Raw genomic sequence first — 21,596 nt, 5'->3', positions numbered from 1 at the left:
CCAAATTTTGGAAAAGGGGAAAGTTTTGGTATCTGGATCTGAATCTGAATTTAAACCTATGTGGCTTGATCTCCATTCACCTTAAACATAAACTGAACTTTTTTTAAACATGTAAAGAAAAGGTTCCATCAGCTATTATTGAAAACAGGGGAAATCGCTAGATATGTGTGTTGCTACAAGATGCAGAGCCTTTCAGCTCAAGGTCAGACGTTCAGCTCCAACTCTGATTGGTAAGCAGCCAAAAGTTGTTATGTCGGGATGGCTGTTTGGCAGACTATTTGAAATATGTTGTTGGGCTTCAGTTCCTAGTGGATAGGTATTCCAATCAAACAAACTGCCACACGTTTGGCATAATCTTACACTCCTACTGCAAGCTTCAACAGAGAGGTCAAGTAGTGAATGGGCCACACTGACTGCATTTTCCAATAGCTGCAATGGATGATGTCTTTAGCTTATAACTGAGGCAAGGCAGCATAGGAGATGCTTATGTTAATACTACATATGATCGACTACAGTGACCTTTTGGATAAATTCATAGCTCCATATATTTTAAATCCAGAAGGGACCAATGATCATCTAGTCCAACCTCCTACATAACAGAGGACATAGAATTTGACCCAGTTACACCTGCACTGAGGCCAATAACTTGTATTTGACTATAACACACTTTCCAGAAAGGCCTCCAATTTTGATTTGAGGAGAACTAGAGACAGAGAATCCACCATTTCCCATGGTAATTTGTTCCAAAAGTTAATCCTCCTCACTGTTAAAAATATGTGCCTTATTTCTTACTTAAATTTCTCTAGCATTAACTTCAAGCCATAGGTTTTCATTGTATTTTTCTTCATTAAGTTAAAGATCCCTTTAATACCTGGTAATTGTAGGACTTCACTTTCCAATACCATTAAGAAACCTACATTAATCCATTTTTTCCCCACTAAACAAACCTAGAAGGACAAATTTGCCTTCATCTTGGTTCTAAATGGGATTGGAAAAGAATATGCTGAAATACCATGGGGGCAGAGAGTGGGAGCTAGTCTTCTATTTTAAATCAATGTAGAAACTATCAATTTCAAGTAAAATCCATTTTTCACCAATTTCCAGTTCAATCTCTAAGCTAAAATTTAGATAACCTTTAGTAGGCTTACGGACATTTGGATACTTAGCTGGATTGAATCTCTGGACAACTGAAGAATCTCCCATCACTAAACTACGCCCAACGTTATTTTAAAAGTTAGAGAACGGACACCTGAGGAAAATTCTGGAGTTCCATTTTCCCTGGACTTCTGGTTCAACAACATGGCGTTGGGCTGAATTGAGATGGATAGGGAAAACTCATTACAGAGCGTGGAGAAGTACAACCGGTCAGATGATGCAGGTACTTTAGGACAGTAGAAGAATCTGCCATGTTTGAATACAGGAGTTACTATACATGCATGAAGAGACAAAGTCACAAAGGGCTGGTAGCTGTCATCAGAAATACTGGAGACCCAGCAATATAATTGTACTTTTCACTGAACCACGTTTAGGGGTAAAAGGATAAAACTGTACAAACTATGCATTCTTGCAAACTAGTGGGCTATTTTGGCTTTGCCATTGGTATGGAGAGGGTGAGGGATTGGCTTCTAGACAGAATCTCAGACAAAGAATTGTCCTGCAAGTCAGACTGAATCCTTATATTGATTGTTTGATAGATGGTGCAGTTAGCACATCAGTCTGAGCCATTGGAAATTATGGGGATACAGCAAGGATGTAACAAATGCTGGTTCCTGGGGCTGGGGCTATAGTACAGGGATCTTTGAGTGGTAATGGTCACTATTAGTGAGCATGATGTCTTTTAAATGTTTGGCACCTTTGATGTTGCAAATCTTATTGGAAGGACAAACTATGCAATCTAGAACCTGAGCTCCTCTGGGAGCTGCCTGTGGTGTATTAAGGACTGTGTTGGAACTGCAAGTTATTGCTTTAATTGCTGAAGGGCAGGAGGATCCCTGGTACTGCTTGCAGGCAAGTGGACTCTACAGCAAAGCATGAGATCAGAGCAGGTCTGGAAATAGCCAGCTTAAAGTGATATGACGCAAAGTATGCCTCTGTGTTTTAGTGAGCAGTCTGGTCTTTTCATCTCTGTTTTTTGAGTTCTTGTGTGTTCTGATTTTTATGAAATAAAGTAGTGTTATGTCGCAACCATGCAGCAAGGGTGTTTTATGTTTTTGTCTAATCTCTCTGTGTTTATGCTGTAAAATGTAACAATGGCATCTATAGCTTACAGATACATTGGTGTGGAGCTGTGAGATGTGTAGATTGGGCGATAACTGTTATGTAGATAAATAGAGGATTTCAGTGTCCAGGACTGTAAATCTGGTACCTTTCCCCCGCACTCATTTGGCCTTATAGAAGTAATTTAACTAATTAAAGAAACAGGAAGGAAAATCTCTTTCAGGACTACCAGATTTTCTCAGCTCATTGTAGGTTTTTGTTGCTGGGCTATTTTCAGGTACGTGGGAAATCCAAGGCTCAGGCGAGATCTGTAGTTTTCCAAGGAGGTTTTGAATGGTATTTAAAATAAACATGAGAAATAAAAAATCTTTTCCACTCTTCATTTTACTTTATTGCATTTATAGAGAAAGAAACCTCTGTGTCTTTGTTTCTGATTTTTGCAGGCTGCCCTGTGCATTTCTAGGATGCATCTGAGGAAGTGGGTATTCACCCACGAAAGCTCATGCTCCAAAACGTCTGTTAGTCTATAAGGTGCCACAGGATTGTTTGCTGCTTTTACAGATCCAGACTAACACGGCTACCCTCTGATATATGGTACATATGGTGATTGGTCCTGCCTTGAGCAAGGGGTTGGACTAGATGACCTCCTGAGGTCTCTTCCAACCCAGATATTCTATGATTCTATGCTATATTTCTTTGTTTCTGTTCTGAGGTTGTTTACAGTAGCTCACCATTCTCCTTAGGTTCCCAGCTGGTGGGTGTTTTTGGAGCTGCTTCTTCTTCAGCTGCACTTAGAGGAGTTCGGATGCCAGGCACATTCTGAGGGTAAGTCTACACTGCAATAAGCATGTGTAGACAACCAGCTTTGATCTAGCTATTTCAAGTACCAAGAGCAATGAAGCCCCAGCATCACTGGTTTCAATGCAGGCTAGCTGTAAAGCCTATGCTGAAGTTTCTGCTGCTGCAGCTTCACTCCTCTCAGTACTCTCGCTAGCTAGATCAAAGCTAGCCCAGGAATGCCTACTTGAGCTACAATCACACTCCTGATTGCCGTGTAGCCATACCCTTAGAGGGGCATCAAATTAGCCTCTTTGCATATCCTGTTGTTTTTTCTGCTCTAGCCCTTTAGGATTTGCCTAGAGCTAACAGGCTGGTACCCCCACAACTCTGGCTAAGTCTAGCTCTCATCAAAGCTAATACGAATGTTGCCATTGATTTCAATGGGAGCAGTATTGAGTCTCAATTCAGTAATGATTCCATTTGGGGATGGAACTTGGATGGCAGCTCTTCCTCTGCCTGTTCCAGGTTGGAGGTATGGGGGCTTTTTTCTCTCTCCCCGCGCTGCCTGTCGATATCCGTCACTGGCTTTGTCCTTTCCAGTTAAATGCTTTGAACAACATAGGCTTGCTGGTGCATGACAAAGGGAAAACATTTCCTTTTCGGAAATATCTTTCTGAGCCATGGAAAGAGGGTGCCAGAATGGGAGGTGAACTTCAGCAGAGGTAAGGCCAGCCACCTCTCTGTCTCTTGGTTTGAAAGCCCCTCACCCATTACCACATGGAACTGCTTTTGTCCTTATTCATAGGCCAGATAGCTTTTGATTTGGGCTGTGAATTCACTGTGGTGAGTAACATCCACCAGAATGACAGACAGAATATTGAAATCTCCCCAGGGATGGGGAAAGAATAGAGTTGTGAATCTCAGAGATGTAATTAAGACCTGAGATTTACAACAATAACCAGATCTGACAACACCGAGGATATCCAGTGCTGTCATTGGAACCAACAGACATCCTATCCCTTCTCCCTGCTTTCCCCAGTTGACTCCCAGGGTCTAGAGGAAGGATGCTGCAAGCCCTGTATTCAGATACAATAACAAAGGTGTCAGAAGGATCAAAAAATAACCAAGGACATCCTGCAATCAGGTCCACTCATGACCCCTACCCCATACCCGGTAAAATTTGGAGAAGTCTCCAAAGTTTGTCTTCTCTCAGGGACAAATAAGAAAAAAAGTATGTGATTTTCCAAATGCAGCAGCACTGTTTGTTTGCTTGTTTGTTTTTAAGAAATCTTCTCTCCCTTGATGACAGACCTACTGAATATTTCTTTCCTTTAGCACAATTCTGATGAACTGACATTTCAGGTTCATGCAAACAAATTCCCCATAGGATGAATGTATTATTTGTATCATTATTAATATTATACTTAGACCTGGAATTCCTGCTTCAGAGATTTCACCTCTTTTTTGTTGGTTTGTTTGTTTGTGTATGGGAAGGGGAGAGGTATTCACAAACAATACACAACTCCCCCTAATTTTTTTTTTTTGGTGAGATGATTCAGTTAAAATAATTATAATAAAATCTATTAACTGCTCGTTACTCCAGGGGGAAACAGCATTGCATCCAGACTCACATCTGCAGCCATTGATTCTGAAGTGGTGACTGACAGTTCCCAACTGCCTAAGTAGGTTATAACAAGCTAGCTCCAGGCTGGAACAGCCAGTGGAGTGCAGAGGAGAAAAGGACTGGCCTCCAAACTTGTCTTAACCCTCAAGAAAAAAAAAACCCTCCTGCCAATAACTGCAGTTCCTGTTCTCTCATTCAACAGTGGCAGCTTTGTCATTGCCAGCTTTCTTTAATTCACATTCACACCTTGGGGGGACACAAAATAGAGTTCTTTCTGAAAGATAGTAATAAAACTATTCTGCTTCTAATCATTCACAAACATATGGGTTCCTTTTTGAAATCTGTGCCTCCCTATTTCCACAATAACACACACACACATGCATACTGATGTAAGCAAGGGCGCTGGAACAATTTGTATGATGGGGGTGCCAGAGCCATTGAATGAAACTGTGAATCCTGTATATGATGGAAACCACTTAAGGCCAGGGGGTGCTGCAGCCCCCCCAACACCTGTAGTTCCAGCACCTATGAATGCGGGCAAATGCAGCCACAATGGTGAATGATGATGTAATGAATGAATCATTGTGCACTTCACAAAGACACACATCCATACCATAGTGTACATAGGATGATCAGATAGCAAGGGTGAAAAATCAGGACAGGGGATGGAGGGTAATAGGTACCTATATAGGACAAAGCCCCAAATATCGGGACTGTCCCTATAAAATCGGGACATCTGGTCACCCTAAGTGTACATCACGCTATGATCCGAATGGGCTCTGATCAGCAGGGGCAGCTCTAGGCATTTTGCCGCCCCAAGAATGGCAGGCAGGCTGCCTTGGGCGGCAGCCCGTGGGAGGTCCGCCGAAGCCACAACACCAGCAGATCCTCCGCAGGCATGCCGAAAGCAGCCTGCCTGCTGCCCTCGCGGCACTGGCAGAGCCCCCCCCTTGGCTTGCTGCCCCAAGTACGTGCTTGGCGTGCTGGTGCCTGGAGCTGCCCCTGCTGATCAGCTGACTGGGTGCACACCTACTGTCAAATACAAACACAACTGAATACAACAAAGTAATCCCTATTCAAACTCTGTCCATCTGCATCCACCCTGCAAAACACACATACACCCACTGCACTTCCACTGACTCACAAACATTGCGCTCCTCCCTCCTCTCTCAATGCAGCACACGCACACTCACTTTTCCATTGTCTCACAGTCTTGCACATGTGCCTTCAGATGTGTAAGAGCTCACTTCTGATCAAAAATCCAGGTGACACTCACATGGTGATTTCTGTTACTGTACCGCTCCACTGCAGTGAATATGACTTTACAATAGATCAGATTGCAGGAGCAGTACACAGCAGCAAACATGTTCTTACAGATTCATTCTCAAGCATATTGGCAGGTGCCATTGAGTTGAAAAGATTCAGAGGTCTCTAAACAGAAGATTATTTTGGGGGTAAAATCTCATTCCATGGCATACCCATTTTGTTTTAACTTCTGCTGCTATTTTGTGTACTATAGCCTCGTCTTTTCTGGATAGCCTCTTACTTCTAGGTTGCCAGATCAAATCCAGAACTGCCTTGTAAGGTGAAAACATAAATAGGGTCTTTTTGTTAGACAATAGTCATAAAGCAAGTAAATTATCAAGATGCTCATCTTGTCTCTTGGTTGAGGAACCTCAGTAAGGGAAGATGGACTTATGCAGTTTCTTCAAAAGATAAGAGAAGTAGAGTTGAGTGCAAATTTATTTGTGAAAAGAAAAAGGCCCTAGTTCAGACAGTTATGGACTCGATGCAGGAATTTCTAGACAAAATTCTGTAGCCTGTTTTCTGCAAGAGGTGAAACTAGGGGCCGAATTTTCCAAAGAGCTCAACTCCTACTTATGCACCTAAATAAGTGGCCAGTTTTCAAAAGAACTCAGTGTACTGTGTCTATCTTGAGTGTTGAACCCTGTTTGAAAATCTGCTCCTTATTTAGGTGTGGGAATGGAAGCCGATCCCTTCTGAAGCTCTGACTCTCCATGTGTCAGATGGTCATTTGTGGCTTCAAGATCCGTGAAAAGCCTGGAATTGAATCTGATTCTAGTTTTCAAAAACCTCATAGTTTAGGGCCTTCTTTGGCTTTTATACTACACAGAAAGGGTTTATTATACTCATCATGTAGAAGCTGTTAAAGATCTGAATGCAAAGCTCTGAACACAGGCAAAGATGTCATGAGCCAAGAGCTTTCAAGTTATAATAGATTCCAAGGGTGGTTGCTTCTGTACTATTTTTCCTATATTCACATGTGTAGTTATCATTATTTTTTGTATTACACATAGTGCATAAGAGACCTAGTCAGGGACCAGTACCCCAAATATAGAACAAAAAGATGGGCCCTGCCCTAAGAGCTTTCAATCTAAGTATATAAAAAGAGATCACAGATGAATGCAAGCATATAGATGAGAGAGTACAAGGAAACCCAAGCTAACACATTTTGTAAAAGTGAGGTAATAAGTATTTGGCCTTGTCTACACTATGGGGGGAGATTGATCTAAGTTACACAACTTCAGCAATGTGAATAACGTACCTGAAGTCAATGTAATTAGAGCTACTTACTTCAGGGTACACACTACACGATGTTGACTGGAGACGCTCTCCTGTTGACTCCCCTTGCACTTCTCATTCTGGTGGAGTACAGGAGTCTACGGGAGAGTGATCTGCGGTTGATTTATCAGGTATTCACTAGACCTGCTAAATTGACCGCTGATGCATCGATCACCACGTGTCAATCCCTTGGGAAGTATAAACAAGATAAGGTGACCAGATGTCCTGATTTTATAGGGACAGGCCCTAATTTGAGGTCTTTTTCTTATATAGGCTTCTATTACCTCCCACTCACTGTCCCAATTTTTCATACTTGCTGTCTGGTCGCCCTAAAACAAGACCTTTGTGATAGTTTACCTTCCCGTGGTAACTAAAATCCCTGTGGCACTTTCTGCATGAGTCAGTTTATTAATACTAGTGAACATCAAGTTTGCGTAAATACATTCTGCCTCCCTAACACTTCTTCCTGCAGCTCCATCTACAGGGGGACAGCTTCTTACGTTTCTGTGGAAACGGCTAGGTAGCATTGTTGAACCACAAATGTGACAAATGAGGTTTTTACAAAATGTTTGGGGGGGTTCACAAATAGAGCCAATAAGATGTGCCTGTTCATAAGTGTTGATCAAATTCTTTGGATGAATAGTTTTGAGACTGAAAGTTGTTCGTAAATTCTTTGTAAACAATCTCCTTCAGCTAGTCATTATTCATGGTTTACAGCTAGTCATGGGATATTGTTGGTGTTCTGGAAAGGGATTATTATTATTCATTACTTTTTTTTTTTACAGTAGCATCTGGAGCCTCTAAAGGAATCAGGTCCCCATTATGTTAGGCACACACATTCCTGCACCAAAAAGGTTACAACCAAAAACAACAGTCCTGCAACTGATTCCACCAATGCCTTTCTGTAGTTTCATTGTCTTCAAGGCAGCTCTTGATGAGAGAAGGGGTCTGCCTACTTTCAACCATCTACGAGATTGGGACCTAAACAGGCAGAAGGGAAGGAAACATGAGAAACACTCGCTAAATCTGAGGCAAAGTCAGGATTTGAAAACGGATCTTTTGAATCCCAATCCAGAGCTTTAACCCCAAATGGAGAGTTGCTGCATAATTCATATTTTAATAGGGAAAAAGATAAATAATGAATATGACAAAGGTACAAATTTGTTACACTGTTGAGATTCACAACCGTTTTCATGGATTCCTGGTGGTTATCCGATTACTTAAGAATAATGAATAGGAGGAACCAATGAACAACAGCCAGTCAAATTCAAGAGGTTATTCATACCTTTTTATATTTCAACCAGCCCTAGCTTCTTGTTGTTTAATATTGCTGCACACTGTTCTGTGTTTCACCCCAGAGGTGTAATTCTGTAATATTGTTGCTTCTGTGTTTCATCCAATCCTTAGTGTATTTTGAGTCTGCAATTCTGTAAAGAACTCTGAGGATTGCAAAGGAGCAATGTAGAGGAATAGTAGTCTGTCAGTTCAGAGTGTCTTAGTAGGAGTGATTTGTGTAGTTAAGGGCTAAAGACACAGTGTTTTGACTGCCAGTCTTATAATCTCTTTCCTTGCCCCAATCAGGGTTGGGCATGATGCTGGCAGTGGTCATTGTTCCTAAGCGAACACTTCATGTTGCTCAGTAATGACCTATCTGGCCAGGGCCAGCTTTAGGAACTGTGGGGCCTGATTTCAGGGCCGGCTCCAGACACCAGCCTACCAAGCACGTGCTTGGGGCCGCACCTTGGGATGGGGCTGCGCTCGGGGTTTGTTTTTGTTTTTTTTGGTTTGGCCTGGCGGCTCTGGGGTGGGGGGAATGAGGGGCTTGGATGGCGTGGCGCTTGGCGGGGTTGGGGACTTGGGCCGCACGACGTGACACTCAGGGGGGCAGGGACTTGGGCGGTGCAATGTGACACTCAGGGGGGCAGGGACTTGGGCTGTGCAATGTGACGCTTGGGGGGGCAGGTACTTGGGCGGTGTGGTGCGATGCTCGGGAGGGGCGGTGGGCTTGGGCGGCACAGTACGGTGCTCAGGAAGGATGGGGGGTTGGGCGGCGTGATTCTTGGAGGGGGCAAGGGGCTTGGGGCAGTGCAATGCAATACTCGGGGGTGCAGGGATTTGGGTGGCATGATGCAACACTCTGGGGCGGGGACTTGGGTGGCGCGACGTGACACTCGGGAGACACGGGGACTTGGGCAGAGCGACGAGACCCTTGGGGGGTGGGGACTTGGGGGGCGTGATGCTCGCAGGGACAGAGCGGGGCTCTTTTTTTTTTGCTTGGGGCGGCAAAAATGTTAGAGCCGGCCCTGTCTGATTTGAATACCCATTGGCAGTCCAGGTCTTCGGTGGCACTTCGGCATCGGAGGGCTCCTTCATTCTCTCCAGCCCCCCTGCCGCCGACATGCCGCCAAAGACCCGGACCGCTACCGGGTATGTAAAAAAAATTAAAAAGGTGCCTAAGGTGCGAGGCCCTCTTAGGAGCAGGCGTGGTGCCAGATTCTAGGGAATCGGGGGAATCAGCCTAAAGCTGACCTTGTCTCCAGCTGATTAGGAAACAAAATGTTATGAGTTCCTGAAGGGTGAAGTTAGAAAGTGGGGGAGAAATGGTTGGAAAATAAGAAAGAGAGTAAGAAGCTGCTGAGAAAATTATTATTTGAAGGGATGGAGAAGCTATCAGGAAGGAAGAGCTGCTTGGATACAGAGTTCACAAAGGCAGTGCAGAGTTCACTAGTGACTGTGGGTCAGAAGAGCAAGAAATTTAATTACTGCCGAACTCTTATAGTATCACCAGAGATGAAAATGGCATCTGGTCAGACCAGAGTTAAATGACAAGCAATGACTAGAGCTAGCTGAAAAATGGCGAACAATTTTCAGTAACATTTTTCAAAATTTTCCGTTAAAAAAGTCAACATTTTGCATTTTTGGCCAGCTCTTGCAATGATTTAAAGTTCTACCTCTCTGGTGCGATTCAAACTTTTGGAAGACTCTCAGGTACAATTTGGGTGAAACCATGTTTTGTCTCATAGAAGTCCAGCAGACTCTTGATTATGCCACAGAGAAAACTTATTAAGAGCTTTCCTTGTCCCTCTGCAGTTTTAGTGAACACACACAATTTCTCCAGAAAAAAAAAATAGGAGAAACCAGACAGCTGAAAACACACAATTACCTGGGAAACAAGTTCAGGTCAACTTCTTTGAAGGCAGCTATGCTAAACCACTATTCTCTGTGGAAGTCTATTCTGTAGTGCAACAGATCTCAAAAGTAGGGAATACTTCCTGATATTCACCATACATTTTCCTTTGCTTAATTACATATACTTGTGTCTCGGAGCACCTGGCTCCTCTCCATCTTTGGTGTTTGCATTTTTCATATACACGTAGATGGTTATTATAAATAAGAAGCAGAGATTTATGAAGAACAAATCTTGCCAGACAAATCTGATTGCTTGTTTTTGATAGAATTACAAAATTAGTGGCTGAAGGGAATTCGTTCAGTGTAATATATCTGGAGTTTAGTAAAGCGTATGATACAGTGTCTCAAAAAATTAGTTCAAATTGGCTAAGATATGAACATGGTCACACGTACCGAAAACTAACTCAACGTCCATAAAACTGGAGTAATGATAAGTGGCGCTGGAGGGAGGCATCTGGGGTGCTACAGGTCAGCCTTACGGAACATCTTCACTAATTATATGAAAGAGGGGGTAAATAGCATATTAATGCACAGGGTGCTAAACTGGGAAGTGATGTGGAGATGGAGTTATAATAATATAGGATCTAGAGACCAGGGAAACACAAAAGAACATAAAAACATAAGAACGGCCTTAAGGTCAGACCAAAGGTTCATCAAGCCCAGTATCCTCTTCTCTGACAGTGGCCAATGGTAGGTGCCCCAAAGGGAATGAACAGACAGGTTATCATCAAGTGATCCAAGCCCTGTCACCCAATCCCAGCTTCTGGTAAACAGAGGCTAGGGACACCATTCCTGCCCATTCTGGCTAATAGCCATTGATGGACCTATCTTCCATGAATCTATCTAGCTCCCTTTTGAACCCCATTATAGTATTGGCCTTCACAACACCCTCTGGCAGGGAGTTCCAGAGGTTGACACAGAAGGAGAAGAAGACTCATATACCTTTGAGAAGTAACTGAGTAGCCCCATTGATTTTCATGGGATTATTTTTGGCATAAACTACTACTGAATGGGCCAGATTGTAGTGATTTTACTCATCTGTTCAACATTTACCTACACAAGCAGTCATTCTATCTTCAGCTAGTTCTCATCAGAGTAAATGGGAACTTCATAGTTTGGTCCAGCAATGTGAATAGGAATTTGAGGCTCTTGTCCAAAATTAGCTTCACCTTTGAAAAACACAGGGCTCATAGAGCTGAGATAGAAGCGTTGGGAATGGTGAGGCGTTGGGATTATGATTGGTGTAAATGGTGGTGGTTAGATATGTGGTGGGAGAGCTAATAAAAAATAACTAAAAATTACTGTTGGGCTGAGGAAGATGTAGGGTGACTCATGGTTGAGCACTCTGGAGGAGACATATGGGCTGGAGAAATGAATAGCTTTTTTAAACCATGATTTGTACTTTTGACCTGTCATGATATGCAACCCAAGAGGTAGTGATGTCTAGTGGATAGAGCATTAGACTACAAGTCAGTGGATTTGGGTTTGTTTTCCTAGGTCTGTCACTGACTGCCTGTTTCACCTTGGGCCAGTTACTTCACCTCTGCTGCCCCTACTACCAATCTCTTTGGGGCAAGCATTGTCTCTTTATATACCTGTGCACAATTGGGATCCAATCTCAGCTGGGGCCTCTTACAGTCTTGTAATACAAATAATAATCTGCCTCTTTGTTTGCCTGTTTTGCCAATTTAAACCACAGTCCTGTAAACCACTGCCCCTTCTTGCAGTGAATTACAGGACAGGGATCTCAGATTGTAAAATCTCAGCGGCAGCGATTGGGTCTTTCTCTCTGGTTCTACAGTTCGGTGCCCAACACAAGGGGTCTTTGACCTTATCTGGGGCCTCAAAGAGCTATTACAGTATAAGTAATAAATAATCATCATGATCATCTGTGAAAAATAACCCAAAGCAGTTATTACAAGGGGGAAAACAACCTAGAAAGCCAAAGTACCCTCAAAGAGAAAGTAAGGAACAAGAGTGGCAGTGGCACTAGACGCGAACAGCAATGCAACATGATAAAATAAAACCCCAATATGATTTTAGGCTGCATATATACAGGCATCAGTAGATCTGGTTGAAAATTTTGCACCAAGACTATTTTAGAAAGAAACCTGGAACTTTGATTAAATTAACATTTCTGTGGAATGACAGGTTTCCTTGAGCATTTCCAATCTTTCAGCTGGAAGCTGAATATGATTTTGGTTTGGGTGCTGATTTTTGTTTGGTTTGTTTTCATGGGAAATTTTTTTATGGGGGGGTTGCTTCAGAATTTTTTGTTCTTGGTAGTTTTTCTTATGTTTGGTTTCTTGAGGGAAAAATTGAAAGTTTTGGTGGAAATAAACCCTATTTCCTAACCAGGTTTAGGTATCATATTATAAGACAAGGAGATGACAGCCCCCCTCCATGCCCCCTGGTGAGACTCTGTCTGAAATGCACGATTCAGTTCACATATTAAAAAGAAAAACAATACCTGTATTCAAACTTCAAGAGCTGAGCCTATAACAACATGACTTCATCTTATTACAGTAACTCTTACAGGGCTCCCAGCTATGAGATTGTCTCACAAGTTTTACAATATTTGCTGCTGTTCAGAAAGCCCCACCTCCAGGGGTCAGATGATTCCAGGAAAGTCTCAGCTTTAATTGAAAATACAAAACCTTTCTGTCCCTCGTTGTGGAGAAAGCCTTGAAAACATGAACCCCAAAGGCTTACTCACCAGAAGCCAAATAAAAAAGAACCCTGTAAGGAGTTTCACTCACTGTTGAGGTGGTTTTTTGTGGTGAATTTCTGGGGATTAGTTCTTGCTTGGTCTTATGCCCCTTCCATCAGTTCCTCAGACCAGGGACCTCTCTCCGGGACACTGGGGAATCCCTTTTTGTGACTCAGCCCTCAGGAAAGGTCACTGTTTAGTCTCCTCCTTCGGGATGTCAAAGCCTCGCCGGACAAATTGTCCATATGCTTTGTCAAGCAGTCTTCTGGCCCTAGGCCAGGTCCAGTGCTACCCTCCCAGTGGCTGGTAGAGGAACTCTGGGTACTAGTCCAGGGACCCTATGTTTAGCAACCACAATCTACTCAATCTCAGCCCCTGTAGCTCTTCCCCTGTTCTACCTCCTGGGTCACCTCTGGCTTTACCAGCTTGAGCTTCAGCTTGCAGTGGCTACCTCACCCCTCTCGACAATAGTTCAAGGCAGTATCCCAGGATTTCCCTGTCTCCCTAAGATGCCTTATTGTCCCTAGCCAAACTCCCTTTTTCTCTAGGGAGTGACTAAAGAACTCCTCTCTCTAGCCCCCTCCTGCTCTCACCTTACCAGCTTGATACAAGCTCAGCCTAACCCTGCCCAGCTGGGCTTCATCATCACTTAGAATTTATCAGTCCGTGACTCTTTTCCAGGTGGAGCTATGAGGTGCATTGGCCCCTTTAAACATGTCCAGGCTTTGTGTGGAATGGATACTCAATCACACACCCTAAAAAGTAATATTTAAAAAAAAATCTCATGATTTTTAAGCCAATCTCAGAATTTTAAGGGGCTGGATGTGATTTTTGAATGCTTGGCACTGGCAATATTTCCCGTATCTTTCCTCACCCTCTGCCGCTATTGTTTGCTGCTCTTAGTCACCTAATATCAGACTGTAAGCTTTTTTGGGCAGGGACCACTTGTTTGCATTTGTTCTGTGTAGCACAGGGCATGTATTAGGGAAGCTAAGGGAATGCGAGCATTTTGAGATACATGAGCCTTCCCTACATGTTGTGTCTCCTCTAGATATACCTAAATTGAATTGTCAAATGATAAACAATGTCTGCGGCAAGTACACTAACTGTGAGTGGCAAAGCAGCCCAGGAGATTGATGAATAATAAATAACAGCTCTCTTTTCTTTGTTAGGGGCATGTCCCACTTCACTGATGCTCCTGCTGGGCAGACAGTGAACACTATAGTGCTGTCAGCTGGATGGAGGGGTGGCTTTACATGGAGAGACAGATCTGGTGCTGGTTTAGTCCCTGTGTCACTTTGGAGTACGTTTTCAAAAGTGGGTACTGTTTGCCCTTTGAAACGTGTTCGGTGGTTTGCATCCATCTGCAAATGAAATGAGAAGCCACGATGTAACTGGGCCTGCACCCACAATCCAATGGCAGGAGCAAATATGTTGGAGCAACATCTGGGAACTGTGTTACTTTGGGGGAAAATCGGCGTGCATCCTCTCCGTGTCTCATTTTGATCATTTGTAAATGAAGGGTAACCCACTGGTCAGCGTGTTATGAGCCCCTGTATGAGCATGATCCTCAGACTATAGGAAGCTATTACAGCTCTGCCCAGAGAGCTTTAGTTCAAACTGTAGGAGGTCATGGTTTTAGCTCTCAAGTTCCCCCTATTCAGTTCCCAGTGTGTCTGCCAAGATGGCTGATTCACATATGTGTGTTTCTCCAGCTGGAGCTGTGACAGAACCATGTCCTCTGAGTATTGGGCATGGATCTCCCTTGCAGGCTATGTACTTTCACTGGATAAAGGAAGTTCACAGCCCATCAAATTCTGGATGAACCTCCTCTTAGATAACACACACTCATCACTGGCTTGCAGAGGTACTAACTCTGTTCCCACTACGGCCGATCAGGGTTTTTCAAATTTCAAAATTCCTACATCATTGTTCATTAAACTTTGGAAACTGGACCAAATAGAACATGGGGGGGGCGGGGCTGAGAGGGAGTTCACAACATTGACACCATTCCTCCCATTTTTCAACTCTTTCATTTCCTATTTCATTTCCTATTTCACAGGATTGCTGTGAGGATTCATCCATTAATGTCTATGTTTTGAACTCCTTAGCCAAAAGGTACTAGACAGGGACATAGCAATAGTTATTACAGAGAAGATGCGATCAGATAAGTCAGGCATTAATTAGCGAGTCAGCTGGGTTATTTTTTCTTAGAAAAGAGCTCATTTAAACGTAAGAACTCATTAAAAAGATGGCTTTTTCACTAGGAGGGTGGTGAAGCACTGGGATGGGTTACCTAAGGAGGTGGTGGAATCTCCATCCTTAGATGTTCTTAAGGTCAGGCTTGACAAAGCCCTGGCTGGGATGATTTAGTTGGGGGTTGATCCTACTCTGAGCAGGGGGTTGGACTAGATGACCTCCTGAGGGCACTTCCAACCCTGATATTCTCTGATTGGCTGAAGTGTAAGCTAAAGGCAGGTGACCTTGAGGTTAAGATACTGGATTTAGGAGATCTGGGTTCAATTCCCTGCTTTGCCACAGATTTCCTGGATGACCTTGTGCACATCACTTAGGCCCAGATCCTCAAAAGCATTTAGGTGCTTAATGTCCATTCATTTTAATGGCAGTTAGGTTCCTAAACACCTTTGAAATGCTGAGCCTTAATCATTCTGTGCCCCAGTTTCTCACTGTACAGTGGACATGATAATACTTACTTTTCTCATAGGGGAGTTGTGAGCAGTTCGGATACTGTAGCCTTGATGGGCATACAAATAGATAGTGAGAAGTCAGCTCCCTAAGCCCAGGTGTCCATCAAATGCATGGTCTTCCATGGATGTGCTGAGTCACTCTCATGTATTTAATTTACTTTCTCTTTCTTTTGCAACCAGTTGTGTTGTTGTAATGGCATTAATGAAATAGAAATTGAAAATAAACGTGTCCACTTCTCCTGAACACTTATTTTCTCTATCCTGTAGGAGACCATTATCCAATCACAACGTTTAATTCCACGGACATCATGGGGTAAATTCTGTTTTCCTTTCCAGCGACATACATTCCAGGGACCAATGAGGGACAGAGAAAAGCATTAGAATCTTGGCCAAGTGGCCACAGCTTTAGAATAACTTAGACAACAAACAAGATAATGCCTACAGGCGTTTTGCCCTGACAACAGCGAACCTGGGAGAAGCAACAGCTGCTGCTTCCTCTTTTAGGTGCTCAAATCCAGACCCTCAAAGTTTACAGCCCTGATTCCAAGACTTAGCCAAGGGCTGGGGGGGTTAGGTGTGAGTTAGCCACTGGGTGGTAGGACTAAGGCTGTTGTGTATAGGTCCAACTGCCAAAATGTAGAGTATCTTGAGGACTTTGAGGGTGAAAATGTTGTCACATAGGGACTTTAGGAGTTAGCTGAGCATTAGGCAGCAGCTGGACAGGGAATTTGTGACTTTTCCAGAAGGTACCAAGGCCAGAAGGTACCATTGTTATTTTCTAGTCTAACCTTCTGTATAACACAGTCCATAGAACTTCCCAAAAATGATTCCTACAGCAGATCATTTAGAAAAAAATCCAGTCTTGGTTTTGAAATTGTCAGTGATGGAGAATCCACCATGACCCTTGGTACATTCTTGCAATGGTTAATTACACTCTCCGTTTACAACTTGCATCTTATTTCCAGTCGGAATATGTCTAGCTTCAACTTCCAGACATAGGATGGGATTTTACCTTTCTCTGCTGGATTGAAGTGCCCAGTATTAAATATTTGTTCTCCATGTAGAAACTTAGAGACTGTAATCAAGTCACTACTTAACCTCGTCTTTGTTAAGTTAAATAGATTGAGTTCCTTGAGTCCAGCACCATAAACCATGTTTTCTTATCCTTATATTAAAGAGATAATTAGGCACTTAAATCCCCTGATGAATCCCACCTTTATTCTCTTTGTACCTTAGTTCTCCATTAGTAAAATGGGGATGACAGCACTGCCTTACCATAGAGGGTGTAGGAGGAAAAATATACTGAAGTTTGTGAGATTCTCAGCTACTCTGACAGTGGCAGCTGTATAAGTACCTAAGATAGAAAGTTCACTATGGGACTGTGGTACAGTCAATTCACCTCAGTTTGCCTTCCCACCCTTTGTCTGAGTTGTTTGTTTATACTGTAAGCTTTACAGGTAAGGGACTGTCTCTTACTATGGGTTTATATAGTGCACAGGGGGGTCTCAGTCTTGGTGTGAGCTTCTAAGTGCTACTCTAATAAATAACAGTGGAGAATAGCATAATACCATGATGGGTTTCTTTTACATTGGCCCATTCTGACAGTCACAAAAAAAAAAAAAAAAAAAAAAAAAAAAAAAAAACATGACCAAGAAGCAATTTTCCAAGCCGTTTTTCTGTTTGTGAATACGTCCCAACTCTAGTTGTCATGCCATCTGGAATTTGCCCAGTTCACTGGGGTTAATATCCTCACTCTTGTGGAAAACACTGCAGGGTCCTTAAGGATGGCCAGTGGTCTAGACATCTGTTTTATATCTCAGCGGAAATGTATTTTGTCATTGTAATACTTTTGACATCTGCAGAGGAACTATTCCCGCTCCCACTCTGAGGAATATGTTGCACCTGGGATTTCCAAATGGCCCTGTGAGAGTTACTCACCTAGCTCCTTTTGAAATTTACTGAAGCTCTGAAATGAAATAATTTCCCACTTATGCAGCGGGCCAGAACAAGCCGCAGGCACTACTCTAGGGTCACTCTAGCCCTCAAAATAGAGCTTGATTGGGACTTAATATGGTATATAGACCTCTGAAGGGGGTGAATTTCACCCTTAGAGAATTTTCAAGCCGCAACAAATAATAACTAACAAATGCTTCCCATTTTTCTTACCAAATAAATAGATCATTCATCTCAGGGAGCTTATGCATATGGACTATTTAAATTGTCTTCACTCAGTATTATAAGAAATATCATTTTTAATTCATTTGGCATTTCATTATTTTAGTTCTCCTAAATAAATGAATTCTGAAAGGTTACAGTAGAGATTCCTATCAAACATCTTATCTGGCAGTGAACAGAGGAAGAAAAAAAACCAGCTATGTACATTGCAAACTCTAATCTAAATGTGTCATTAGATTGTGAACAAGTTGTTAATGTCGTCCTTGAAGGCGACCTTGTACTGAAGATATGTAGAAGGTGATATTGCAGCCTTTCATCTGAACTAGCTTCCAAACTGGTTCATTCTCCATCTACTTATGTAGAAATGTATCATTTATAGTGATTCAAATTCAAATAAAGCTGAGGATATGATAATGGTTTTAAAGCAATTTTGGTTGAGGGCTGGGAAAGCAGGAAAACAGGGGAAAGGTCATTTTGAAGAAGATGACAATAAATGTCTAGTGAAACTGCATTGGATACCTCTGAGAGAAAGGACTTCAAAGAATCTGACTCTAGTCAAGTTCAGATTGGTACAGACTGGAGGCCATAATAGTGTCCAGCTTGCTTCCCTTGGCTACATAGGGTCAACTGACAATCTAGCCCTTAATCTCTCTGTGCTTTGATTTTTTATGAGGATACTAATGCCCCTGAACCTCACACAGCAGTGTTGTAAGGATGAGTGCCCTACTGTTTGGAAGGTATTCACGTATTGTGGGGAAAGTAGATAGAATTTTTTTGTGAGATGCTCACATACTCTGGGGATGGGCATGAAATGTTACATGGTTTTGAATGTGGTAGAGATCATGGCAGAATTTGTCCCTTTATTTAAAATATCTCCATTCCCAAGGATACAGTTAGCTTGTTTTCATGGAATAATTGGAAACGAGAGCATACCAGTAATTCTGCTGCACGGTGCTTCCTAGAAGTGAAGTGTACTTATGGGCAATGGGGTAACACAAAATCTATTTGCTACTTACATTCCCACTTAAGCCAGGAAAATGCATTTATGCTGGTCTTTAGTACTGGAGTGCATCTCCCCTTTCACAGATAGACAGCTGCTAGATCACCCTGTGGTTTGGTGACTTCCAAAGCCTGCTTTTCAGTATCAACTTGGGTGAGCAATTGATGGAACAAAATAGATTACAACAAACACACAATCACCAGGGTAGATTGGTAAGGAAAAAAATATTCCTGAAAAAAAGTTTTCTTTCTCAGTCTGATGCAAATCAGGGGAAGCATTTCCCGCTACCCCCGACATTCTGACAGTTGGGGCCAAAGCTTTCGGAAATCAAACGAACTCATTTTGAAATACCAGCAGCGTTTGAATTTTAAATTAACCTATTTACAATGAAACTATGCCTGCTGATTGCCATCATCTTCAGGAAAATTAACAGTAACGATCATTGGTGTCATAATGCAATTTCCCCGCAAAAAATCACATACGCTTCATTACTGTTTACATAAATTGTCATAAATACCAATTATAGCTGAACATAAAATGTAATGCTCTTTTTTTTAATCATAATCACACAATTGTTCTTCTAATTCATATGCTGGGGGAATAGGGTTTTGATTCAACCTTTGTTGTGAAGGAAATGTTTTGCTGGTAGTTAGTTTTGCTGTAAGTGCTTGTTGGCTTATTTTCAAATCTCTCTCTCTCCATTTGGAGCATTTAGTCCTTGTCCCTTGTTCGCTTTGCCCTCTACTACTCTGAGAGGAACATGTAGGCATGTTAATAGCAGATGGGGGAGATGCACGTCTCGTGTCCTCTAGACATCGGCCGCTGGGGCTGAAGAGGATGAAGCCTTTCCAGTGGGGATTTATAACATCGTTTTGTGCAATTACGTTGTCGACCCCATAAAGGAATAATGCAATAATAAACCTGTTAAAAGAGCAAATTTGTTACACCAATTTCAGATTCCCTCATAAGTCAGCAGAACAAACAGCTGATAAAGGAAATCACATGTTAAATGACTAATTTAAAAAAAACAACAACAAAGCAAGGGCCTTGGCTTTATTATAACCATGCGGTTTTGCCTTACATATTTTGGGGGTAATAACATTGCTGTGTAGAGTATATATGGTACAAGGTAACTGCTGTATAATCACAGGGTAATTATCTGGTTATTTCTGTCTTCCAGCTAGAAGCCTGAGTAGCAATGTGATTAGTCAGGGCTAGATTCTGCTTCAGCTCTGAGCCTGCTGATGGTTTCCAAATGCTCTGACTCCCCATAAGTGCATGTGTCTTCACTGGGAGTTGAGGCTGTTCACCAGCCCACAGGGGACACTTGACACCTTGCAAGCATAACTGCATTGCTCAGGGTGTGTTACATATCCCCTGCTGTGTCTGGAAAAGTGTTTGCTACAGCTGCCTTCTGGGAGAGTCGATGCTTTATCTCAGATTTTAGCTCTGGAGGTCCTGGGTTTGATCTTTGGTGATAACTAAGATGATAGTCTTTGCAGTAGGTTGTTGAGGGACTGATCCAGACTGTCTTTTGCAATTTGATCCCTCTGCCTGCATTGTGCAGGCGCAATCTCTGGGGACAGTGAGAGAGCTAACCAACCCTTTGCCTGCAGAGTTTCAAAATGAAGGTGCCAACCAGGAATGGTGGGAGCGAGGTCCATAAAGCCAGCAGATCTAGCTACCAGAAAATCAAGGCCAGGAAGAGGGGACACTGCAAATAATCCCAGAGAGATACTGTTATAAACAGATAGCTAAGGGTTAATGTCTCTTTTACCTGGAAAGGAGTAACCTGAAACACCTGACCAGAGGACCAATCAGGAAACAAGACTTTTTCAAATCTGGGTGGAGGGAAGTTTGTGTCTGAGTTCTTTGTCTTGTGTCTGTCCCTTTCGGCTATGGGAAGGATTTTTTTGTTTTCTGCTTTTTAATTTTTTGGTTTTAAGTTGTGAGTACAGAAATAATAAAACAATAGGGGTTACTGGGTTTTTTTGTATTTACATGTGTGTAGTAGCTGGAGTGTTTTGAATTGTGTTTTTTTGAATAAGGCTGTTTATTTATATATTTTTTTAAGCAATTGACCCTGTATTTGCCACCTTAATACAGAGAGACCATTTTTATGTATTTTTTTTTTTTACATAAAGCTTTTTTTTTTAAGACCTGTTGGAGTTTTTCTTTAGTGGGGAACTCCAGGGAATTGAGTCTGTAGCTCACCAGGGAATTGGTGGGAGGAAGAAGTCAGGGGGAAATCTGTGTGTGTTAGATTTACTAGCCTGACTTTGCATTCCCTTTGGGTGAAGGAGGGGGGTGGGAGGGAACTTGGCTCTTTCTCTTGGTACTTGTATTTCCAGGACTGGAAATAGGGAGGGTGGAATCCCTCTGTTTAGATTCACGGAGCTTGCTTCTGTGTATCTCTCCAGGAACCCAGGAAGGGAACACCTGGAAGGAGGAGGGGGAAGGGAAATGGTTTATTCCCCTTTGTTGTGAGACTCAAGGAATTTGGGTCTTTGGGGTCCCCAGGGAAGGTTTTTGGGGGGACCAGAGTGCCCCAAAACACTCTATTTTTTTGGGTGGTGGCAGCTTTACCAGGTCCAATCTGGTAACTAAGCT

Source organism: Gopherus evgoodei, chromosome 6, assembly GCF_007399415.2.
Source record: "Gopherus evgoodei ecotype Sinaloan lineage chromosome 6, rGopEvg1_v1.p, whole genome shotgun sequence".
Classification (NCBI taxonomy): domain Eukaryota; kingdom Metazoa; phylum Chordata; order Testudines; family Testudinidae; genus Gopherus; species Gopherus evgoodei.
The sequence above is the reverse complement of the archived record's forward strand: the minus strand, read 5'-3'. Positions refer to the sequence as shown.